This window comes from Pan paniscus, chromosome 20 (assembly GCF_029289425.2).
Source record: "Pan paniscus chromosome 20, NHGRI_mPanPan1-v2.0_pri, whole genome shotgun sequence".
Classification (NCBI taxonomy): Eukaryota; Metazoa; Chordata; class Mammalia; order Primates; family Hominidae; genus Pan; species Pan paniscus.
This window is the reverse complement of record NC_073269.2, coordinates 9,720,585-9,746,255: the sequence shown is the minus strand read 5'-3', so window position 1 is coordinate 9,746,255 and position 25,671 is coordinate 9,720,585. Positions and strand designations below refer to the sequence as shown.

The 25,671-nt window shown below is 54.7% G+C and overlaps 1 protein-coding gene across 10 annotated transcripts in view; it reads left to right on the top strand.

Annotated features, from left to right (window-relative positions):
• Positions 1 to 4,975: 4,975 nt before the first annotated feature.
• Positions 4,976 to 25,671, top strand: part of PTPRS (protein tyrosine phosphatase receptor type S) — a 135,020-nt gene continuing 114,324 nt past the window's right edge. For all 10 annotated transcript variants that reach the window (XM_055104044.2, XM_055104043.2, XM_034945943.3 and 7 more), the window contains exon 1: positions 4,976 to 5,199. The gene's annotated coding sequence lies outside the window, so the exon portion shown is untranslated. The remainder of the gene's footprint in view (positions 5,200 to 25,671) is intronic.

The following is a 25,671-nucleotide window of genomic DNA, read 5'->3' as shown; positions in this document are numbered from 1 at the left end:
AACACAGGGAGAGCCTGTCCCTACAAAAAATTTAAAAATTAGCCAGGTGTAGTGGTCTGTGCCTTTCGTCCCAGCTACCTGGGTAGCTGAGCTGGGAGGATCACTTGAGCCCCAAGAGGTTGAGACTGCAGTGAGCTGTGATTGTGCCATTGCACTCCAGCCTGGGTAACAGAGTGAGGCCCTGTCTCGGGGAAAAAAAAAAAAAAGAATTTTATAATTTTCTGTTCTTGTTGTATCGACTTGTAGGATCATCTTTTGTTTCTGGCTAGGGAACCATAGTTTTCTCATTTACAGTGACCACATTTTTTTTTTTTTTTCTTTAGACGGAGTTTGTTTCTTATTGCCCAGGCTGGAGTGCGATGGTGCGATCTCGGCTTACTGCAACCTCCGCCCACCGGGTTCAAGCGATTCTTCTGCCCCAGCCTCCCAAGTAGCTGGGATTATAGGCACCCGCCACCACGCCTGGCTAATTTTTTTGTATTTTTAGTAGACACAGGGTTTCGCCATGTTGGCCAGGCTGGTCTCGAAGTCCTGGCCTCAGGTGATCTGCCCACCTCGGCCTCCCAAAGTGCTGGGATGACAGGCGTGGGCCACCGCGCCCAGCCTACAGTGACCACACTTACCAGAAATCCTTTTTTGAGTCTGCACCTGGTGGCAGGTTGTTGACATAGTGTGATTCATTTCACCTTCCAGACAGCCCTAAGGGACCAATATTATTATTTTTTTATTTTTTAATTTTTTGAGACGGACTCTTGCTCTGTCGCCCAGGCAGGAGTGCAGTGGTGTGATCTCAGTTCACTGCAAGCTCCACCTTCCGGGTTCACGCCATTCTCCTGCCTCAGCCTCCCGAGTAGCTGGGACTACAGGCACCTGCCACCTCGCCCGCTAATTTTTTGTATTTTTAGTAGAGACGGGGTTTCACCATGTTAGCCAGGATGGTCTTGATCTCCTGACCTCCTGATCCGCCCGCCTCGGCCTCCCAAAGTGCTGGGATTACAGGCGTGAGCCACCACGCCCGGCAGGGACCACGATTATTATTATCCCCATTTACAGACAGGCAAACTGAGGCACAGCTAGAGTAGGGAGACACACAGGAAACACACAAACCGGCCAAAATATAAAATCATTCCAAATCATGATAAATAATCTGATACTGAAGTAAAGATGATCATGTGGTCACCTCAGTGAGATGGTCTGGGAGGGTCTCCCAGAGACTCGAAGAGCAAGGAGGAACAATTGGCCTTGAGAAAAGCAGGAGGAACAGCATCCTGGTCAGAGGGAACAGACAGTGCAAAGGCTCAGTGGCAGGACCTTACCTGGTGTGTTGGAGGCACAGCAAGGAGGCCCGAGTGGCGGGAGCAGAGTGAGCGAGGGTGAGAGAGGGCGGGGAAGGGGGTAGGTTATGCAGAGCTTGGTGAGCTGTGGGAAGATCTTAAGCTTTTACTCTAAGTAAGATATTTCCTATCTCCTCCCAGCACTGTTGACTCCAGGAATTTTTGCTCTGTCGCCCAGGCTGGAGTGCAGTGGCATGCTTAGAGTTCACTGCAGTCTCAAACTCTCACATCCAAGCGATCGTCCTACCTCAACCTCCCAGGTAGCTGGGATCACAGATGTGCACCACCATGCCCAGCTAACTTCTAAAACTTTTTGTAGAGACAGGGTCTCCCTATGTTGCCCAGGCTAGTCCCAAATACCTGGGCTCAAGCCATCCTCCCGCCTCAGCCTCCTAAAGTGCTGGGCCAAAGTGCCTGGCCAACTCCAGGGATTTTAAAGACTGTTTTGTTTACTTCTGTTGTCCACAGCACTTCAAACAACCTGGGAGGGGGGCTGGATGCATGGCCTGAACGGATGGGTTTCCCAAGCACATGCTAGAATGTATTTTTTTTTTTTTGAGACAAGTCTCACTCTGTTGCCAGGCTGGAGTGCAGTGGCGCTCAGCTCACTTACAACATCTGCCTCCCGGGTAGAAGCGATTCTCCTGCCTTCTGAGTAACTGGGACTACAGGCACGCACCACCACGCCCAGCTAATTTCTGTATTTTTAGTAGAGATGGGGTTTCACCATGTTAGCCAGGCTGGTCTCAAACTCCTGAGCTCAGGCAATCCACCTGCCTTGGCCTCCCAAAGTGCTGGGATTACAGGCGTGAGCCACCGCACCTGGCCAATGTATTTTTTTGTTTGAGAGGGAGTCTCACTCTGTTGCCCAGGCTGGAGTGCAGTGGCGTGATCTCAGCTCACTGCAACCTCCGCCTCCCAGGTTCAAGCAATTCTCCTGCCTCAGCCTCATGAGTAGCTGGGACTACAGGCATGCACCATCACACCTGGCTAATTTTTGTATTTTTAGTAGAGACAGGGTTTTTGCCATGTTGGCCAGGCTGGTCTCGAACTCCTGACCTCAGGTGATCCACCCGCCCTGGCCTCTCAAAGTGCTGGGATTACTGGCGTAAGCCACCGCGCCCAGCTGCTACAATGTATTTTAATTCTGTTTTTGATGTATTTAATCTGTTTTCTTTGACTGCTCACAAAATCCCTCAGAGGTACTAGTGGTTGTCCCCCTTTTCCAGATGGGGACAGCTAGGCTTACAGTGTTGCGGCCACTTGTTCGAGGTCACCTCCCAAACAGGTCACTGGGCTGGGGTTCGTGCCATGATCAGCCCCTCCACGATCAGCCATCTCATTTTACTGTGTCTCCACCAATTCTCCAAGGCTTCAGCACCCACTGTGCGTGAGAAACCACGCTAAGCATTTGTGCACAGACCACCCCATTTGATCCTTCAAGATGGGATCGTGTTCCCATTGCTTGGATGAGAAAACTGAGGCCAGATTGTAAACGGTCAGATCAGGGTCACCCCGCCAGGAAGAAAAACAAAGTAGGCTCTGCAAACGTGGCTGCTGCACTGGCCGCTGGGAAACTCCAAGCTTAAATTAGGTTCCTTGTTAAATTATTCATTATCTCCTCTCTTTTCTCCTGTTTATGACTTCCGCCTTATCGTTTTGTTCCCCGGGTTAATGCTTTTTGTTTATCTGCATCTTTGGCCCGGAATGAATGAATCAACAATTTTGGAGGAAAAAAAAACCCAATTCTAAAGTTGAGTTCCTCTGTTGGGCACCAGGCCTTCTCCAAATATGTGCCTTGAGGAAATAAATGCTTTCGACATGATCAAAACACAAGGACTGATGTGCAATCTTGCTTGGTGGCTGTGAGCCCTCCAACCCCCTTACCTTTGTCAATATCCCCCTTTTATTTTTTACTTCCGCTCTGTTTTTTTTTTTCCTTATTTTTGAGAGTCTCACTCTGTCGCCCAGGCTAGAGTGTGCAGTGGTGTGATATTGGTTCACCGCAACCTCTGCCTCCCGGGTTCAAGAGTTTCTCCTGCCTCAGCCTCCCAACTAGCTGAGACTACAGGCACCTGCCACCACGCTCGGCTAATTTTTGTATTTTTAGTAGAGATGGGGTTTCGCCATGTTGGCCAGCCTGGTCTCGAACTCCTGACAAGTGATCTGCCCACCTTGGCTTCCCAAAGTGCTGGGATTACAGGCATGAGTCACCGGGCCCGGCCTCTTTTTTCTTATTATTCCATCTTCAGGCACCAGTGGCAGCCAGGCTGCCACATTATAGCAATTCGTCATCACACCCTCCTTAGGAGTAGGGGCTACCTTGCCCCATTTTACAGATGAGAGCTGAGATCCAGAGGCAAATCCACTCTACAGATGGGGAAAGTGAGGCTCAGGGCCTCACACAGCAAGTCAGTGTTTTAGCTGGGTTCCAACTGTGGCTCGTCCTGACTACAGGGAAGCAGGGGATGGTAATTAGGTGAGACCTGTGTAAAGTGCTTACTCTATAAGAAGTGCTCCATCATCCATTCATTCATGTGTTCAGCCTACACATAGGGATCTCTGGAGCCACACTGTAGTGTAACTAGAATAAAAACGGGATAATGGGACCAGGCGCGGTGGCTCACGCCTGTAATCCCAGCACTTTGGGAGGCCAAGGTGGACGGATCACTAAGGTCAGGAGTTCAAGACCAGCCTGGCCAACATGGTGAAACACTGTCTCTAACAAAAATACAAAAATTCGCCAGGCGTGGTGACAGCACGCCTGTAATTCCAGCTACTCCGGAGGCTGAGACAGGAGAATAGCTTGAATCCAGGAGGCGGAGGTTACAGCGAGCCGCGATCACGCCACTGCATTCCAGCCTGGGCGACAGAGTGAGACTCCGACTCAAAACCAAACAAACAACAACAACAACAAACCGGGATAATGGGATAGAGTGGAGTGGGGCGTGGCTGGTAGCTGTTGTCAGGGAGGGCTTCTCCCAGGCGCTGCTTATTTGAGCAGAAATTGGAAAGATGAGAAGGGGAAGATCTTGGATGCTCAAGTTAGAGGAACTGTAAGAAGCTGGCTGAGGCGGGAGGATCACCTGAGCCCAACTACTCAGGAGGCTGAGGCGGGAGGATCACCTGAGCCCAGGAGTTTGAAGCTGCAGTGAGCTATGATCATACCACTGTACTGAGGCCCAGGTGGCAGACCCCATCTCTTAAAAAGCAAAGAAGGAGCAGCTGGTTTTTCTGGATCATTGACATGGTGGGGGGGAGGGGACAGGGTAGTGGGCGCTAATGTGAAACGGCGAGCTGCAGAGAGGAGGCGGGATTTTATTCCAAGGGTACTGGGGAGCCCTGGCACAGTTTAGGGCAGCGCACAGAAAGTGCCATGCCCTTTGCACCCAGGACGCTGGGGCTCCCGCACGGACAGTAGCCCCAGGGGCCCTTCCCGCCGCCGCCGCCACCATCACCACCACCGCAGCCGCCCACGTGTCCCGCGAAGCCCCGCTCCCCACGTGCTCCCGCGGCCCTTTAAACACCCCGGGGCCACGTGACCGCGCTGCGCCGTCCCATTGGCCGGGGGGGGCGTGGCGGCCGCGCGGCTGCGCAGTGACGCGCACGGGCCGGCCCTGCCCCCGACCCGGCGGCGGCGGCGGCGGCGCTGGCGGAAGGGATGACGTCACCGGCTGGGGGGGCGCGCGAGCCGGAGCTAGGGGAGCGCGAGCCGCAGTGAGTGTCCTCGCGCCGCCCGCCCGGCAGCCCGGCCGGCGCGCGCACGCCGCGAGCCGCTGGCGCTCGGGCTCCGCTCGGATCCCATGCAACAGCCAGGATGTGAAGCGGGGCAGAGCCGGGGGAGCCCAGCCCAGCCAGCCTCCAGGTAAAGCCAAAAAAAAAAAAAAAAAAAAAATCGTGGATTAGAGGAAAAAAAAATGCAGGCGCTCCAAGGGGGGTCTCGGAGGCAGCCGAGTGGGCAGCGCGCCGGCTTTGTGCCGGGGAAGCCTGCACGGCCATTGTGCTCGGAGGATGCTCGGCTGCAGCCAGTTGCACGCCCAGCCGCTGCGCCCCGGTAGCTGCGCCCGGACAATGCCCCGAGGGACTGGGCCGGGGCCGCGCTGGGGGCGCTCGGCAGGGGGTGCTGGGGGGCTTCGTCCGCGGCGTGGGAGGGGGCTGGGCTGGAAGCGCCCGGAGCGCGGCGTTGGAAGCTGCCCAGCGCCGCCGGCTGCACCACCCCGGGCTGCGGGCGGGGCAGAGGCGCGGAGGGGGGCGCGCGTGTGTGCGGAGCGGTTGCCGGCCCCGGCGGCGCCCGGCCCGGGTCCCCGGGCGGGTCCTGGAGGCAGGGGGCGCTGTGCCGGGGGATGGGGGGCGTGCGGGCGCCCCGGAGCGGAGAGGAGCCGGGACGAGTGGCTCCAGGCAGGGTGGCTCCAGGGCTGCTGCGCCCGCCGCCTTCCCTCTCCGGGTCCCCCTCCCCTGGAGACCCCCGAGTCTACGCCGTCTCCCCTGGAACACTCCGGGCTCTGTCGTTGCCTTATGGGAGGTCGCCCCTCCGGCACTCGGGCATTGCCCCACCCTTCTGCGGCCCCGGCGCCCCCTTCCAGCCTCCCCACCCAGGGGCGAGCCTCAGCCCCCAGCCCCAGGGGCTCTGGCAGGCAGACGCGCACGCCCAGCACCCCAGTCTCCCCTCCGCGCTGGGGGCCCCGTGGGGATCCCGAGAGTGGGGAAGCCGCCCCTGGAACCGCCAGCCCCGCGGGTTCCGCACGCCCCGGGAGCCCCCGGGGGCTGCGGGGGGAGGGGAGGTGACGTCATCCCGGGGGGCGGGGCCGTCGGCACCGGGTTAAAGGGGGCGCGGGGCGTGCCCTGAGGGGAGCCCCCCAGGTTAGAGTGCCCGCGCCGTGGGTGCGAGGGTTCGGCCAGGCTGCGGCCAAGTTCATCTCTCTTGATGGGAATCTCTCCTAAAATTAAGATCCTCCCCTTCGGACCTCCCCCTACAAATCCTGGACATTTCCCAATTCCCCCCGTTCCCAAATTGGGGAACTCCCCTTCGGCCGCTTTCTCTCTAGAATCCTCAAATCAGGGAACCTTTCCCACAAACTGGGAATCTTTTTTTCAACCACACCCCCCGCCCCAAATCTGGGACCTCCTTCTTCGGTTGACCCTCTTTCCCCAGTCTCAAATCGTCTTCTCGTGGGTCCCTAAATATGCAGCTTCCAAGAACGCCCCTTCCTCTGCAACCCTTCCTCAAATCCAGCCACCTCCTGGGACCTCATTCCCCCAAATTAACAAACCTCCCAGAGCCTCATTGGGGGTGCCTTGCCTCCCCCTTCTGGGCTCAGCTGGGATTCCCCTGTCCCCCCCCGTCACAATCTAGGGGAGCCCCCTTCTGAGCATGGGGTCCTCCTGCCTCTGGCCGAGACCCTAAAAACACATCCCGGCAGCCGCGGCTAGTGAAGCGGGTGTCCGAGGTGTCGGAGTCCCGGCTGAGCAGCAGGGATGATACCTAGAAGCCGGAGGAGGCAGGAAGAGACCCCTAGGGTCCCAAGGACAGGGACCCACACGCTCCGGGCTCCCGTCCGCCACCACCCGGACTTTGGCTGCTGGGATTCTGGCCTCCTCTGGGTGCCCCCCTATCGCTGCTGTCCTTGGGGTGCAGAGGGTGACGGCGCCTCTTTGTCTGGGGTGCCCTTCTTCCCTCTTTCTGCCGCCTTTCGCCCGGGAGAAGGAAGCCATCCCGCGCCTCTGCTCCTGCGATACCAGCGGCAGCTGCTGGAGCGTTTATTAATGGCCCAGGGACTTGGTCGAATCTGCCATTTGCATAAGTCCCCTCCCCCTCCCAGGGTCCCTTCCTTTGTGCCCCCTCCCCCTGCCAATCGCGCCTGCCTTCTGTCCCTCTGCTCTTCTTTCTTTGCCAGCTGATATTTTGGCGGTGGAAGGCAGGCAGCTGGGGCTGGGGGCGGCTGCTTCCCGCCCTCAAATCCCACAGCCCCCAGCTTGGGCCTGACTGAGTCCCCACCTGGGCATCCCTCCCCTACCCCCCCGCTGCCCTCCACAAAGCCTTCCATGGGACATCTCTTTCTGGCTGGCAGGCTGGCGGAGTCTTCATTCTTTCCCTCCGGGAAGCAGGGTCCTGCCCTGTTCCCCAGGCCCGGGGGACACCCTCATCATGACGGTGCACTTCTGCATGGGGGCTAGGCCTCCCAGCCCCCTGGGGGCCACCGCCCGCCACACTCCATCATCCTGAGAGTTGTTCTAATTGGGCTCAGGCAAACAAAACGTCGCGGGAGACCCAGGCTGCCTGGTGAGCTCACGCACTTTTCTATTTCTGCCACCCTGGCCGATGACATTGCCCCTAACCCCCCAGGGGGTGACAGAGACTGGTACTGTCAGTGGCCGTCCAGAGATGCCGTCCCAAGAGGCGGTGGACTGGCCCGCTCCCCACTCCCCGCGGGAGATGGGTGACAGGTCATTTTGGTGTGGCCCGGCTGTGGCGCTGGAGGGTGCTACTGGTTGGCAGGTCAGCTCCGGGGACGATTTCCCCCTCTCCAGGAAACCTTGAAGAGCCTCTGAAGTCTGCGTGAGGTGGCGACAGAGAAGGGGACATTCAAACCCCAGGTTCCTGCCTACTGCCAGCAGAGAAAAAAAAATCACTCCTTATACCCCGGTTGAGCGTTCAGTGCGCCTTTTTTCCCTGCCTCCCAGGGGATTTCAGGCATCGTCCAGTGTCCATGGACCCTGCTTGGAGACACAAGTCCATTTTCCCCCAATTTCCACCATGGAACAGGAGGAAGCTTCGTGGATGCCAGGGATTTCGTGGTAGCATCTGGGTGGGGAGACCTGGAGCCATCACTGTGCACCCATTTTTTTCTTCTTTGGGTCGCATAGAGCCTGGGGCTGTGCCTGGGTTTCCCCAGACCTGGTACCAGTCTGGAGGCAAATCTATTTCTGCTCATCAAATGTCTTTCTGGGAGGTGACTTGGTTTCCCCTTCTGCCTTCGGGGTTGGCGTTGAACAGCGGTTCACAGATGTCTGAGGGCAGCGCACACCTCCACTTGCCAAGATGGGGAGACCTGTGGCTTCGCTGATTATTCCAGCGGCTGCATGGCCCCAATACAATAGTTAGTGGGATGGCCGGAGAGGGACGGGCAGGGACGGTGTGACTTGGTGGCGCGACGTGGCATTTCTACCCGAGCGCCCCGTGGCCCCGCGTTCACCTGCTTTCTGTGACGGTGCAGCCGCCGTGTGCGTGGGGGAAGAAGCGGGGCGTGGAGAGAGTTCGGGATGGGGGCGAGCGGGAGGGAAAACCCTAAAAATAAAAAGGGATATTTATAAACCCAGCGGGTTTGGGGGATAATTGACAAAGCTTAATGTTTTTCGGCTGAGAGCAATTCCTTCCCCCTGCTACCCATTAAGCTCCATTTGCAGAGTCGGTCGGAGCCACGGGAAGATCTTGAGATGAGCTTTAGGTTTGGCGGGCGCAGTGCTGACCGCTGTAGCCCCCTTCTGGGAGGGTCTCGTGCGGAAGGAGACAGGGGTCCCAGAAAGGGGCACTCCCCAGCTCTCCTCTGCATCCAGGGTAGGCTCCTGGCTCACCTTCCAATGGGTGGGTGTCCTCTTAGAATTTGCAAGGAGGGCGAGAACCCTTCTCGGGCAAAGCCTGTGCAGGTTGCCCTTCTTCCGTCCTTCCCTGTGGCAAAAGATGCCCAGGGAGGGGAATTTGAAGAGAGACCCCCCCCCCCCCCCGCCCACCCGCCGCCGCCCCACCCTCCAACCACTCACCAGGCAGAGTGGCTCAGCCTCCGGTGGGGACAGGAGGAGAGGAGATTAAGACATAACTGCTGTTCCTCGCAGGATTCGTGTGGCAAGCTGATACAAAACAAAACAAAAAAACCAAAAATTCACCGTGGATTCACGGACAAAGGCACGTATCGGGGGCTTGAAGGTTTCAAGGGCTTTTTAAACTGTGAATTTTGTCATCTTCACACCTTACCTTGCTCTGGAATCGGAAAGCTGCCAGCTTGTGGCTTGCGGGGCAGAGGAGAGGGGATGCTGGAAGGGGATTGAGGCTCAAATGCATGTCATCTTATCACCAGGTGACATTCTGAATTGAGGAAGGGGGACACGGAGAGAGGAAGTGAAGTGTAGGGGATGTGATCGAGGGAAAGGGTGGCTGTTGTCTCACGCAGAGAGTGGCAGCCCCAAAATGTCTAGGAAACAGGTGACACCTGGGTCTCTCTAACCCTGAGGTTCAAGAGTGTGGAGTGTGTGGTTTCCCCCCACTCCACCTTTTCCTTTAAGGAAAGAAAAGACTCTCAACCAAAAAGGGAAGAAAAAAAAAACCCGACGTACCATTTCTGTCTTGTCTCTGGCTGATATTTGAGAGGCGCTGGGGAGGGGGTTGTGTGTGGGGAATTTGAAAAATCAATTGGCTTACACTTCTCCAAAGGCGAAAATTAACAGGTAGGAGTGATTCACGGACAGGCCCTCCACTTTCACATCGCTTTATATTTGTCTCTCTCTTTTTTTTTTTTTCCTCCTCCTCCATGGAGCTGCCGGTCCCCCAACATCGTGGCCTGGCCAGACTGGACCTGGGGGCTGGTGCTATTCTGGGCTAGCCGTGGAATCCCCTCTTCTGTTCCCCGGAATCAAGGCACCCTCTGCGCCCCGCGGAGGCCGAGGGGATATTCCACATCTGAAAATAAACCCAGGTTTCTGTGCGGCTTCCTGTTTCCTTCTGATTCCCGCGGATCCCACCCTGGTTGGGGGTTCAGAGCTTGGATTTTTGGATCATGGGGACTCCCTCCTCCCGTCCCCATCGCCGTAACTGGGGCTGGATCACAAATGTCCTGTTTCATGGGGACAGATTTCATCTCGTACTCTTTATGTTATCTGGGTGGCCTTGCTCCTTTTAAGTTGTTTTTGATCTTTGCCATAAGCCCCTTATAGGAAGGGCCAGCTGTCTCCTGTTCCCCCTACCTGGAGAACTGAAAATTCCCCTTTTTCTCCCAGATCTCACCTGCCTGCCTGCCTGCCTTCCTTCCTGGATGACTTCCCCTCTTCCCTTTCAGTTCTCCGTGCAGGAGCTTCCTCACTTACAGAATGAGGTTACCCCTCTGGGTTCCAGGTCAGAGCCCTGACTTGAGCCACCCGCCCCACTTGAGCTGTGCAAACTAGGGCGGGTTGCCTGACCTCTCTGTGTTCTCTCATCTCTAAGATCAGTACAGTCGCAGTCTGCGTCGCGGCGAGCCTTGACATGAGATGCTGTGGGTAACACGCCTCCCCTGGCTCTCAACGCGTCCGCTGTCAGTCGCATGCATCCTTCCTTCTGCTCCTGGACACCCAGACGGGTATCCGGCGGGCAGAGAAGCCACGGCTCTGGAAGCCTGGGACCCTCGGATGAGGCAGGCTGTGGGGAGAGAGGCTGGGAGGATGGCCCATCGTCGCGCTGTCACGTGGGTAATTGAGAGTTAGCGGAAATTCAGGGGTTCTGGGGAAGCGAGGTTGGCGCGTCTGTGTGTGTATAATTTAATGCCGCTTATAATTAACCCCCGTGATCAGCAAATGAGGGGATGTCGGGGGGATAATAACAGCTGCTCCGACTATTTAGAGTTGGCGCCCCATGCCAGGCCCTCTGCTAAGTAAGCAAGTCAGTAGCATCCTCGTCTCCTCCAACCTGCCGTCCCCTGTCAGCGGAGTTGCTGTGATCTGAGCCCTATTTGGCAGAGAGGGAAACTGAGGCACAGGGAGGGGCCTTCACTGGCCTGAGGTCACTTCACACAGCCCACAAGCTGTTGGCTGCCACAACCTGGATTCCTAATGCCTGGAAGGAGCTCTGCCTGATTGTCAGGGATGTTTGTTTGGACAGCAGTCCATCTGCTGGGGGGGCCACCTGAATCTCTACAGAGACACCCTCCGCACACACACACCCCAGGGCTCTTGACTGCCTTTTCTCAGAGGTTAAGAGCAAGGATGCTGGACTGAGGCTGCACGGGGTTCAAATCCCGGCTCTGCCGACTTGTTGGCTGTGTGACCTGGGGCAAGTTGCTCAGCCTCTCTGTGCTTCCGTCTTCCTCATCTGTCTATGGAGAAGAGTAACAGTGCCCACCTTGAGGGATTGTTAGGAGGAAGAAATGAGTTAACGTGTGTAAGCACAGATTCAGAACGGCACCTAGAATGTAGCTGCCACCTCTATTCTGTTTTTGTTATTCTTTTTGACAACATGGGAGCTACACTGATATGTTGAAGGACCTGCCCAAGAGGGGCTCTCCAGTGTCCACCCCCGCCCTCAGCCCCCCTGTGGGGTCCAGCACCAGGGAGATGTCAGGATGACTCAGCCACTGCAAACTGGGGCGTTCCCCTTCGCTGGCTGCTTAATCAAGGCCGCCCCACTTCTGCGGCAGGACTGGGCGACTGGCGGGAGCTGAACCACAGGGGGCCCGGATGGTGGACAGGGAGGACACGTGGCTGCCTTGGGAGCTCCGGGCACTCCAGAGACTCCACATGTGGCTCCCAACTTCCAGAGCCCCTGGTGGGCCCGAGTGATCACCAAAGCGGGGCGTTTGGGGGGGATTTGGGGCTTTGACAGCAGTCATTTGATGGGCACTCAGGAAAGTGATCGGTTGACAAGCATGGTGTGCGAGCGAGCATGCATGCATTCATTCGAATATTCACCAGTTCATTAATTAATTCATTCATTCCATCAGGATTGCTGGAAACCTGCTGCTGAGGAACTTGGAAGCCGGAATCTAAGCAGCTGTGGGGCTTGGGCTAGTAATAAAGCTGTTCTGTGCCTCAGTTTCCTGATCTGTAAAATGGGTGCTTTGACATTGCCTCTATCATGAGTGGAGACAGATGAACAGGTGTGGGGGGCGCCAAGGACAGAGACTGAGAGTGGCACCTACTGCTTTGTGGCTGGAGGTGAGGGGGGCGGAAACAAGAAGAGAAGAGTTGACTTTAGCTGGGGAAGACCACACAGGACCCCCCACCCCAAGGAGTTCGAATCGCATTGTGTGTGTGTGTGTGTGTGTGTGTGTGTGTGTGTGTGAGTGTGACAGGACTCACACTGTTGCTCAGGCTGGAGTGCAGTGATGCCATAATGGCTCACTGCAGTGTCTTAACTCCTGGGCTCAAGCAATCCTCCCACCTCAGCCTCCCAAGTAGCTGGGGACTATAGGCATCCACCAGCATGCTCAGCTGACTTTTGTATTATTATTATTATTATTATTTTTAATTTATTTATTTTTTTTTGTAGAGATGGGTTTCACCATATTGCTCAGGCTGGTCTCGGACTCCTGGGTTCAAGCTATCTGCCTGCCTTGGCCTCGGAAAATGCTGGGATTCTAGGTGTGAGCCACCACACCTGGCGAATTGGCATTTTTTATTTATTTTTTATTTTATTTTATTTATTTGAGACAGTCTTGCTCTGTCGCCAGGCTGGAGTGCAACGGCGTGATCTCAGCTCACTGCAATCTCCGCCTCCCGGGTTCAAGTGGTTCTCCTGCCTCAGCCTCCTGAGTAGCTGGGATTACAGGCACCCGCCACCACATCTGGCTAATTTCTGTATTTTTGGTAGAGATGGGGTTTTACCCCGTTGGCCAGGCTGGTCTCAAACTCCTGACCTCAAGTGATCTGCCTGCCTTGGCCTCCCAAAGTGCTGGGATTACAGGCGTGAGCCACCGCGTCTAACAAATTGCATTTTTTAGATGTGCAGTCAGAGTTCTCTGAAAGCCCCCAGAGCTGGGCTGCCAACATCAGGATCAACAGAAAACCTGGAACGTTGGAAATGCTTCTTGGAACATCTGTCAGGCCAAGGCCCAGAGAGGGAGAGCAACTTGCCCAAGACCACACAGCCATGCCTGCCTGCATGCTGCTGGGCCTTGCACAGGAGGATGGACAGGGACCCCTTTCACCAGTCCAAAGGGAGAAACCGAGGCAGGAAGCCATGGCGGGTGTGTGATTCTCAAGCCATAACGCCTGTCAGGGCTGGAGTCTCCACTCCAGCGGGTCGTGTGGGCCGAAAAGGCTCCTTCAACCTCCAAGGAAGCCCTGAATGGCTCCAGGGCCAGATCTGTTGGTTTTTCCAAGGAAAAGCAGAAATCTAGATTTTAAGTAAAATTGCCCAATTTTGGCTGGGCATGATGGCTCACGCCTGTAATCCCAGCACTTTGGGAGACCAAGGTGGGCAGATCACCTAAGGTCAGAAGTTTGAGACCAGCCTGGCCAACATGGTGAAACCCCGCCTGTACTAAAAATACAAAAATAATCTGGGCATGGTGGTGCATACCTGTAATCGCAGCTACTTGGGAGGCTGAGACAGGAGAATCGCTTGAACCTGGGAAGCGGAGGTTGCAGTGAGCTGAGATCATGCCACTTGCGCTCCAGCCTGGGCGATAGAGTGAGACTCTGTCTAAAAAAAAAAAAAAAAAAAAATTGCCCTATTTTAACATCCTTGGGTTCAAACATCTTAACATGGCACAGTACAGAAATCTGGGGCCACCGTGGACTTTGACCCCTTCCCCAACAATTAAAAGTTGCGTGACTTCTGACACCTCCATTGCCGTCCGCGGGCCTCAGTTTCCAGGCCTGTGAAATGGGTTTAAGACTCCCAGCCACCTCTGCGGTTCTTTAGAGGCACCAGTGTGATAGCTTACAGAGAGTGCTGAGAACAGGGCCTGGGCCAGCGTCTGCGCTCGATAAACGTTGGCTCTGATTATATTAATATTGGTCATAATGATAAACTTGACTTAAATTAAATGCTGCGTAGAAGGAAGCCGGCTGTCCCGCGGGGCAGGGCTGTGAATTATCTACTGGCGGCAGGACCTGCTTCTCCATCCCTCGTTCTTTCTGTAGCGCAGTCGTTTGCTCTCGGGGCTGGAGCACCCGGGTTACCAGTATTACTCATTGAGTGTACTGCTGTGGTTCTCAACCGGGGTCACTTTTGCTCCCCTGGGCACACTTGGCAACGTCTGGGGACATTTTTGGGTGTCATGTCCAGGGGGGTGCTGCTGGTATGGAGTAGGTGGAAGCCAGAGATGCTGCTCATCTCCGTGTAATGGCCAGGATGACCCCATCCCAGATAATGACCCCACCCTCATGTCCACTGTGCTGAGGTTTAGAAACCCTGATTTTGCCAGGCATGGTGGCTCACGTCCGTAATCCCAACACTTTGGGAGGTTAAAGCGGGAGGATTGCTTGAGCCTAGGAGTTCAAGATCAGACTGGGCAACACAGTGAGACCTCATCTCTACAAAAAACTAAAAAAAAAATCAGCCGAGGGTTGGGGTGCACACGTATGGTCCCAGCTACTGGGGAGGCTAAGGTGGGAGGATTGCTTGAGCCTAAGAGTTTGAGGCTGCAGTGAGCTATGATTGCATCACTCCACTCCAGCCTGGGCAACAGAGCAAGGCCTTCTCTTTTTTTTTTTTTTTTTTTTTTTTTTTTTAAAAAGAAGCCCTGACTTATGCTCAAGACCCAAGACAGCGAGAGAAATCAGGCAGATGGTGCCTTTGTCCCTGAGCGTCCACCCCACACGCTCCCTGACGTCTCGCGGGGCCAGAACACTTAGATTGCTAATGGGTTCCCTCTGCACATCTGTCCTGGTTCCACCGCCCCATTGATTATTGGAAGTGGGTAATTGCCCCTGTCGGATGAATTCTAGAGAGTGTGAACTGCCGGGGTTTCCGGCAACAGTGCTGGCTTCACCTCCCAGATATCAGCAGGGTGCAGAGAGGCTGCCAGGTCCCAGGACTTTTTCTCTTGGCCCCATCTGGCGCCCTGGGAGCCCAGACTCCGGCCCTGCTGGGGAAGGGCATTGGGGGTCTGAACGCCCCAGGTTCGGATCCTGACAAAGACCCTCCCTGGCTGTGTGAGATGACCTCATTATTTCCTTCCCCTGAGCCTCAGTTTTCTCATCTGTGAAATGGGGACGAGTCTTGCCTGCTGCATCACTGGGAATTCAGTGGTGTCACATTGATAACGGGGCCAGGAGCCCAAGGTGCACAGGAGGAGCTGGATGAGTCTCCCCTCTCTCCCCCCAGCTTCGTGAACCGTTAGGGGTGATGAGGTTGGAACCTCAAACCCACATTCTCCAAACAGCTGCAACAGAGGAGAACTAACCCAAGCGGGTGGAAAGTCCCCCGTGGTGGGGGCCGCTAATGCTCCGCCGCCAGTACCAGTGTGCCTGGCCCTGTGTTTTCTCATTTCCTCCTCAGAACTGCCCTGAGAGGTGGCAGGTGTCCCCTTGTCTTGCGGATGGGGAAACTGAGGCACAAAGGAGGGGTGAGAACTGGGAATGACAAGCCCTTTCTCAGGTTTACAGAGGTGTTGTTTCCGGACAGGATGTCGTTTCTACACTCCTGGAGGCTGCACCCAGGCCCAGCTTCACGGGGGCCCTGCAGTCACTCGGGGGCCCACGATCAGAAGGGGCTGCATTTAGATGGATGCTCTGTTGATGCCGTCTGGAAATTCTTAATTTTTTTTTTTTTTTTTTGAGACGGGGTCTTGCTCTGTCACCCAGGCTGGAGTGCAATGGCGCGATCTCGGCTCACGGCAACCTCCACCTCCTGGGGTCAAGAGATTCTGCCTCAGCCTTCCAAGTAGCTGGGATTACAGGCATGTGCCACCATGCTGGGTGGCTAGTTTTTGTATTTTTGGTAGAGACAGAGTTTCAGCATGTTGGCCCGACTGGTGTTGAACTCCTGAGATCAGGTGATCCACACACCTCGGCCTCTCAAAGTGCTGGGATCCCAGGCGTGAGCCACCATGCCCGACCTGGAAATTCTTAATAATTTTTTTTTTTTTTTTAAGAGATGGAGTCTCGCTCTGTTGCCCAGGCTGGAGTGCAGTGGCGTGATCTCAGCTCACTGCCAGCTCCACCTCCCGGGTTCACGCCATTCTCCTGCCTCAGCCTCCCCAATAGCTGGGACTACAGGTGCCCACCACTACACCCGGCTAATTTTTTGTATTTTCAGTAGAGACAGAGTTTCACTGTGTTAAGCCAGGATGGTCTCGATCTCCTGACCTCGTGGTCTGCCCGCCTCAGCCTCCCAAAGTGCTAGGATTCCAGGCGTGAGCCACTGTGCCCGGCCTTAATAATTTTTAAACAAGGAAAACCCCACGGTTTCATTTTGCACTGGGGGCTGCAATTCTGTAGCTGGATTATTAGCTACGATGTAGCCAGAGGCCACTTCCCACAGTGGTTGGGAGCAAAGATGTTATCGGCCGGGATGTGTTTTTGCCCCTTACGAGCTGTGTGACTTTGGGGAAGTCACTTTGCCTCTCTGGATGGCACCCTCAGACTCCTCTCTGTGGGCCGCTGGCCTCATCTCTCCTCCTCTTCCCCTCCCCTTTGTCCGTTCCACTCCATGTAGACCTATCCTTCTCCTGTTTCCACCTCCAGGCCTTTGTCTTTGCTCTGCCAGGAGCTCTGTTTCTGGCCAGGCCACCCCTACCCCGCCATTGCCTCCCGCACCCCGTTTTGTTTTCCCTCACGATATCGCTCTGTCTGCAACCCCTTTAGGACCTAAGCTCCGCCACACCTCACCCGCCCCTCCAGATCAGCCCATCTGGGTCCTGGGAGCTGCCGCCTGGCCTGCGTGTACCATCATTGCCACGTCTAATGACCTCGATCAGGCAGGTAATGATGGGGAAAGCCCCGCCTCGGCAGCTCACAGCAAGAGCCCCCTGGTCCTGCTCTGAGAGTACTCGGAGTGGGTGATGTTGCAGGGAGAGGCAGCCACAGTGACCTCAACCTCCTGAGTAGCTGGGATTACTGGTACGCACCACCACGGCTGGCTGTATTTTTAGTAGAGCCTGAGTTTCACCATGTTGGCCAGGCTGGTCTTGAACTCCTGTCCTCAGGTGATCCACCTGTCTCAGCCTCCCAAAGTGCTGGGATTATAGCTCAGCTCACTCTGCCCTTGGGCAGGGAGGCCAGGAGACTGGGTTCCCAGTGGAAATGCTGTGTGCTCTCAGCTACTTGCTCACCCTCTCTGAGCTGATGAATATCCATAGTGTCTGGCAAGAAGTGGTAAGGGCCGGGCGCGGTGGTTCACGCCTATAATCCCAACACTTTGGGAGGCTGAGGCAGGTGGATCACCTGAGGTCAGGAGTTCGAGACCAGCCTGACCAACATGGTGAAACCCCTTTTCTACTAAAAATACAGCCAGCTGTGGTGGTGCACGCCTGTAATCCCAGCGCTTTGGGAGGCCGCGACTGGTGGATCACCTGAGGTCAGGAGTTTGAGACCAGCCTGGCCAACATGGTGAAACCCAGTCTCTACTAAAAATACAGCTGGCCATGGTGGTGTGTGCCAGTGATCCCAGCTACTCAGGAGGTTAAGTCAGGAGAATCACTTGAACCCGGGAGGCAGAGGTTGCAGTGAGCCAAGATTGTGCCATTGCACTCCAGCCTGGGCAATAGAGTGAGACTCTGTCTCAAAACAAAAACAAAAAAAAAAACAAAAGAAGTGGTAAGGAATGGCTTTGAGGGTGATGTCTCTGAGTAATTGGCTTCAAGCCAGGGGTCTGAGGACCAGTGTCAGGAGGTCAGGGAACTCTAAAACAGTCTGTGAGATTTCTTGTCTCCTGGGGAGAAGGTGAGAGGCCCAAAGGGTCTGGGGACCCCCAGAAAGTGTGCAGTGGTTGGGCCAGATGATTTTAAGAGTCAACCAGTACCCGGGCATAGTGACTCATGGCTGTAATCCCAATACTTAGGGAGGCTGAGATGGGAGGATTGCTTGAGGCTAGGAGATCGAGTCCAACCTGGGCAACATAGGAAGACCCCATCTCTATAAAAAGTAAAAAAATTAGCCGAGTGTGGTGGTGTGCACCTGTAATCCCAGCTACTCAGGAGGCTGAGGTGGGAGGATTGCTTGAGCCCAGGAGTTTGAGGCTGCAGTGAGCTATGATCATGCCCCATTGCACTCTGGGTAACAGAGCGAGACCCTGTCTCTAAAAACAAAAAGAACTGAGCCAGGCCTGATGGATGTTGGGCACCCTGTGTGTCTGGCCAGACAGGTGGAGAAGTTACTGAGGAGCTCACCAGGAATGGGCCAGGGGATCTTTGGGGGATCGGGTTTAGCATTTGAATGGTGCAAGTTTGAATCATGTCTGAGCTGCTTGTTCAGTGTGACCCTGGGGCAGTGGTTTCACCCTCCAGGGCCTCAGTTTTCTCGTCTGCAAAATGGGGGTGAGGCTGTCTCTTGGGTAGAAGGGTCTTGGTATTGGAAGGATCTATGCTAAACACGCTTGGAGTAAGCCCCAAACTGGCTAAGATATCATAAAATACAGCTTGATGATCAGTGCCCTCTGGAAGCAAGGTCGCCGGACCTGCATATGGGGCTTGGGGGCACTGGGGAGTCGCTGTGTCCTGGGTATTGAGTTGCGCTTGGAGTGTGTGCCCACTGCAGTGCGGAGAGCAGATTGGCGGGCACCTACGGCAAGCCCTGGGCAGACCGAGTTGCAGGGCAGGCTGCCACGCTGGCAGGAGCTGGGCTGGGAGTGCGAGCGGGGCTACCCTTGGACCACCTCAGCCTCAGTGGGGAAACTGAGTCACGTCAATGTGGACAGAACCCTCAGCAGGTGTGGAGGGTCAGTTCTGACTCTCTAGGTCTGTGCCGAGGTCACTCTGCAGGGTCTTTGGACTTTGCCGCCCCATCGCCTAAGGACTAGCTAGCTTGCTTGCTTGCTTGCTTCATTCCTTCTTTCCTTCCTTCCTTCCTTTTTCTTTTTTTCTCTCTCGTTCTTTCTTTCCTTCTTTTCTCCCTCCCTCCCTCCTTCTCTTCCCTTCTTTCTCCTTCCTTCTCCCTCCTTTTCTCTTTCTCTTCTCTTCCTTTCTTTTCTTCGTTTCTTTTTTTTTCCTTTCTTTTTCTTTTGACAGCATCTCACTCTGTCACCCAGGCTGGAGTGCAGTGGCACGATCATAGCTCACTGCAGCCCCAAGCTCCTGGGCTCAGGCGATCCTCCCGCCTCAGCCTCGCAAAGCACTGGGATTACAGGCACGAGCCACCGTGCCCAGCCAGTACTTGACACGTTTTGTTTAAACCCATTCTCTTTTAAAATGTAAAAGAGAAAACTTTGTCTTGCTCTTGTGAACGGAAACCCGGTATGTCCTTGAAGGTACAACCTTAAAAATAAATGTGGTGAGAGCAAAACAAGGGCATTAAATTCTTGCTGCTTTTGCCTCTGTCTGTTCCAGGCTGAAAGCTGAAGCCTGAGCACCCCCGAGGTGTTTAAGACATCCTAGCACCCACCTGAGGCTTTTAGCCTTAAGCCCAGCACAGAATGACCCCCTTGCTGGTTGAGTCAGTATTTTGTTTTGTTTTCTTGAGATGGAGTCTCACTCTGTCGCCCAGGCTGGAGTGCAATGGCCCGATCTCGGCTCACTGCAACCCCCACCTCCCGGGTTCAAGCGATTCTCCTGCCTCAGCCTCCCGAGATGCTGGGATTACAGGCGTGCATCACCACATACGGCTAATTTTTGTATTTTTGGTAGTGACAGGGTTTCGCCATGTTGGCCAGGCTGGTTTCGAACTCCTGACCTCAAGTGATCTGCCTGCCCCAGCCTCCCCAGGTGCTGGGATTACAGGCATGAGCCACCATGCCTGTCCCAGTGTTATTGAATGTGACTAGAACTGTTTGGGGCATCTCCTGGACTTTCTGGGAGGCTGAGCCCCTTCTGCCTTCGGCCTGAATTTCTTGAACTGAGCGTTGCTTCCCCATGGCCTGGGGAGAAGGTGATTTCTCCCTGAATTCAATTAATGAGCCTATTAAAAACTATTTATTTTCCCTGACAGTTGTTTACTGAGGAGAAGGAGATGAATTGGCCGGTGTCCTCGGCAGGCAGGAAGGAGGCTGAACGGGGGTGCTTGGTGGCTCAGCCCCAGTGCTTGGGGAGCACAGATTGCCGGTGGGGGCCTGTCCTTGGGGACGCCTTGGGCAGAGCCTGTGCTTGGGTCGTGGCCACTGCTTCTGACCTTGGAGTCTTTTGGGAGGTGGATGTTGGGATGAGTGAAACCGTCGTGGTGTGGAGGCAGGGGGCCGGCCCCGATGACATCTCTCTTCTCTTTCCAGGTTAAAATGTCTCAGATGCACTGGTTTGAGACCTAAGACCTGGCCCCATGGCCCACATGGGATATTGTGGCGGGATGTCCCAATATCCCCTCATATCCCCCCACTCCGTAGCAGTTGAACTTTACAATTTTTATCTGGGCTTATGGCCACCTGGGGGAAAGAAAACATTTCTCAATGCACCTTGCAGCTGTCTGTGCCATATGATTCAATGCTGACCCATGGCGTAAATAAGCAGGATTTTCTGGAAATGCCTTTCAAGAGAAGTGGCACATGCTCCTCTCTACCTGTCAGCTGGAATATGGAGATGATGGCAGGTGCTCAGGCAGCCATTTTGGACCATGAGGCAGGTGTCATAGATAAGAATGGGGGATCAAAGAGATGGAAGGGGCCTGGGCCCCAGTGATTGTCGGGGAGGGGAAAATAACCCTGAATGGCCAACCTGGCAGCTTCCCTTAGGTGAAAAGAGAAATCATTCTTTGTTTGTGCTTTTTCTGGCATTTGCAATTCAACTGGATCCAAACGGTGGCAGGACATGAACCTTGGGACACCTTCTGGGGATGTGGCTCTTCTTGTCCCTGTGCTCCAGAGACCCCAGACTCGAAGTTTTGCAAACAGTGTGAGGATGGGGATGATGGTGAATGACCAAGCGTGATGGGTGCTGACACGGATCCCACCTCTAGCTGAGTGCCTCATGGTCCTGTTGAATCTGCACAGCCCTGTGAGAAGCCTGCAACCACTGCCCCACTTTCGCAGATAAGGAAACCGAGGCTCAGAGAGGGGATGTGACTTGTGCAGGGTCACACAGCAAGTAGAGTTGAGTTAGGATTGGGCTGACCCCACGCTTTGTGGCAGGGCTGCATCCTGACACACCTGGGGGCCTCCCCCCTTTAACCTGTGGGTCACTACCTCCTTCTCCTCTCCTCCTCCATCGCAACCATCAGATCTGGCCCTGGTCTGATCAGCTGCCTCCAGCCTGGGACAGGCCAATAGGGACATGAGAGTGAAAACTGTGTCCCCTTCCATACACAAAATGCTCCCAGGCACAGGGGTCACTGTCTTCTCCTGGGTCTCCCCAGGTTCCTGCCAGGGGAAGCGGGTTTCAGGTTCAGAGTACAGAGCCTAAGACCCTAAAAATAATACAAGCCAATGTATGCTGAGCACTTGCTGTGTGCCGGGCCGTGCGCTGAGTACTGTACACAGGCCAGCTTGCTTTCCCTTTTTTTCTTTCTGTTTCTCTTTCTTTCTTTCTTTTCTTTTTTTTTTTGAGGCAGGGTTTCGCTCTGTCTCCCAGGCTGGAGTGCAGTGGCATAATCTTGGCTCACCACAGCCTCTGTCTCTCGGGTTCCAGCGATTCTCCTGCCTCAGCCTCCCAAGTAGCTGGAATGACAGGCGCGTGCCACCATGCTGGCTGATTTTTGTATTTTTTGTAGAGATGGAGTTTCACCATGTTGGCCAGGCTGGTCTTGAACTTCTGAGCTTAAGCAATCCACCCACCTTGGCCTCCCAAAGTGCTGGGATTACAGGCATGAGCCACTGCACGTAGACTTCATTTTTTCATTTTTGTTCTATCCTCTGCCTCCACCTGGTCCAGCTCCCATCATCACCTGGACCAACACGGTCACCTCTGCTCTGGTGTGACCCCAGCCCTCATTCCCACAGTCTGTCTTCCCACAATGACGTCTTTCAGTTCTTGAGTCAGGTCCCATCCCTCCTCTGCCTATAGCCCTCTATGGCTCTCACCTCTTGGGGGAAAACCCCAAGTCCTCCCTGTAGCCCACCAGGCCTTGCACAACCTGCTCCATCCTTTCCCTGCTGTCCCCTCCTTCCTCTCTCCCCGTCCTCACTCTGCTCCAGCCACACGGGCCTCCTCGCTGTTCCTCCAATACACCAGGCATGGTCCCACCCCAGGGCCTTTGCACAGTCTGTGCCCTCTGCCTGGAATGCTTTACCCCAAACAGCAACCTCCCTGACTTCCTTCACGTCTCAGGTCACTTTTAAATGAGGCTTCCCCGATCACCCTATTTAAACTTGCAGCCTGCCCCGCCACCTAGTTTCCTATCTTCCCCCTTCTGCTCTCTTTGACTCAAAGCCCTTGCCACCATCTCTCTGTCGAATGCTTTTTTGTTTGTTTTTTTGAGATGGGGTTTCACTCTGTCACCCAGGCGGGAGTGCAGTGGTGCGATCTTGGTTCATGCAACCTCTGCCTCCCGGATTGAAGCAATTCTCCTGCCTCAGCCTCCTGAGTAGCTGGGATTACAGGCATGTGCCACCATGCCCAGCTAACTTTTTTGTATTTTTAGTAGAAATGGGGTTTTGCCATGTTGGTCAGGCTGGTCTCAAACTCCTGACCTCAAATGATCTGCCCGCCTCGGCCTCCCAAAGTGCCAGGATTAGAGGCGTGAGCCACCTCTCCCAGCCTTGAATGCTTCATACTCATTATCTGCTTCTCTCCTCCTCTACCATGTCCATGGCAGCATCTGCACACAGTAGGGCTCCAGGCATACATTTTGCCTAAGCAGCTCTTCCTTCCCAGGGGAAGAAATGAGGCTCTGGAATGCATGAGGTCTGTTTTTTCTTTTTCTTTTCTTTTTTCTTTTTTTTTTTTTTTGAGACAGAGTTTTGCTCTTGTTGCCCAGGCTAGAGTGCAATGGTACGATCTCGGCTCACTGCAACCTCCACCTCCCGGGTTCAAGCGATTCTCCTGCCTCAGCCTCTCGAATAGCTAGGATTACAGGCGTGCGCCACCATGCCCGGCTAATTTTGTATTTTTAGTAGAGGCAGGGTTTCACCATGTTGGTCAGGCTGATCTCGAACTCCCTGCCTCAGGTGATCCGCCTGCCTCAGCCTCCTAAAGTGCTGGGATGACAGGCGTGAGCACCGCGCCCGGCCGCCTGAGGTCTTTCTGCGGGCTGGAGGCAGTGCTTGCGGGGAGCAGGTGGCTTCCACGTTCTCGCTTTTAACCACCCCCAACCCGGGAGTCGGCCAGTCGGGGCGGGCTCGAGTCGGTCCCCGCGGCTGCTGCTTCCTCCCACCCCCGCATTCTCACCTCAGCCTCCAGAAATAGCCCCTTTAAAATAGCCACGTCCTCGAGTTCCGGGGCCTCTGCCTGCCCACGGACGTGGTGCTGCGCTGACGGGCCAGCCTCCTGAGTGCTGTGGGGTTTTTAAAAATATAGCTGGTGTTAGGTGATTTTACCTCCCTTTTAAGCCTGAAAAAGCCCAGCCACCAACAGGGCTGTGTGTCACTGTGGATACTCCAGCAAGGCACGGCCGCGAGGGTGTCTGCTGTGCAGAGCTGGGGAGGGCTTCCGCTGAAGGCTCACGCCAGCTCAGGCGGGGACCGTGGGGCCTGCAGTTCCCTGTCAGGTCAGGAAACCTCAGATTTGAGGCTCAGTGCTGCCTCTTGCCGGCTGTGTGACCTCTGGCAACTGTTGAAACCTCTCTGAGCCTCAGTTTACCCAAATTGAAATGGGGACAATTTCAGGGTTTGGATAAATGATTAAATTTCTCTGAGCCTCAGTTTATTTGTGAAATGGGGACATCTCAGGGTTTGGGCAAATAGCTGAACTCAGCCTCAGTTTACCTATGTGGAAATGAAGACAGTTTTGGGGCTTGGATAAATGGTTCTATTTCTCCGAGCCTCGGTTTACCTGTTTGTAAAATGAGGACATCTCAGGGCTTGGGCAAATAGCTGAACTTCCCAGCCTCAGTTTACCCATCTGGAAATGGAGACAGTTTTGGTGCTTGGATAAATGGTTCTTTCTCTGAGCCTCAGTTTACCTGTTTGTAAAATGGGGACATCTCAGGGCTTGGGCAAATAGCTGAACTTCTCAGTCTCAGTTTACCTGTCTGGAAATGAGACATCTGAGGCTTCTTCACTCTGGGCCTGGCACACAGTGGGTACTCAGGAGGCACGAGCCAAACTCCTTACAGCACTGAGGCCCCTACAAAATGACCCTGTAGTCGATCTGGGTAAGGGTTTAGTGAATTTAGCATTAGCCCTGAGCCTGCCACTTCTAGGCGGTAGATCCTTCAGGAAATCGCTTCCCCCTTGAGGGACTCAGTTTTCCGCATCCCTAAAATGGGCCCATGTCACTGGGTCGGGAGACATCAGGGAGATGAAGCATCGCTGCCCTTTTCCCCAGGTCGGAATGCTCCGTAGACGTGACTCACATTTCCCTGTTACCTTGATTTGTTCTTTTTATTTTTCTTTGTTGAGACAGGGTCTTGCTCTGTTGCCCAGGCTGGAGTACAGTGGCATGATCATAGCTCACTACAGCCTCAACCTCCCAGGCTCAGGTGACCCTCCTGCCTCAGCCCCCCGAGCAGCTGGGACTATAGGTGCACACCACCATGCTTGGCTAATTTTTTTGTTGTTGTTTAATTTTTTGTAGAGACAAGGTCTTGTTATGTTGTCCAGGCTGGTCTCGAACTCCTGGGCTGAAGTGGTCCTCCTGCCTCGGCCTCCCACAGTGCTGGGATTACAGGCATGAGCCAGCACCGGCCCCTTGTTTTATTCTTCTCATTCATTGAGACTGTGTTGATTAGTGGCCAAAACCAGATTCTAGGGCCAGATGGCTCTGACCCTTAGTAGCAATGACTCCACCTCTCTGGGCCTCAGTTTCCTCATCTGGAAAATGAGGATAATGATAACCTCAACCGTCCAGGCTCCCTTGGGAGGATCTAGTGAGTTCATAGGGTGAAGCCCTCAAATCAGGGCTGGGCTCAGCATGAGGACAGTGTGATGATTGTAAAGAAATCCAGGCTGGACGTGGTGGCTCACGCCTGTAATCCCAGCACTTTGGGAGGCTGAGGTGAGCAGATCGCCTGAGGTCAGGAGTTCAAGACCAGCCTGATCAACATGGCGAAACCCCGTCTTTACTAAAAAGATACAAAAATGAGCCCAGCATGGTGGCGTGCACCTGTAATCCCAGCTACTTGGGAGGCTGAGGCAGGAGAATCGTTTGAGGCAGAGTTTGCAGTGAGCCAAGATCACACCACTGCACTCCAGCCTGGGTGACAGAGCGAACTCCGTCTCAATTTAAAAGGAAAAAATCCATTTATTTGCTAGATGTTTATCAGGCTGTCCCCACACTGGCCACTTCCCGGGAGCCGGATAAGCCAAGTGGACGGTGCTTGTGTCAGCCTGTGTGTTTGGCGTCAAGGTCTGTGTATCCCCCTCTCCCACTGGGGCAGGGATTAAACCTGCCGGAGGGACCTGTCCGGCCAAGGCCACGGGCACTGGCTGCCGCCCCTGCTTCCTGCTGTGTCACAACAGGTGTTGAGCCGC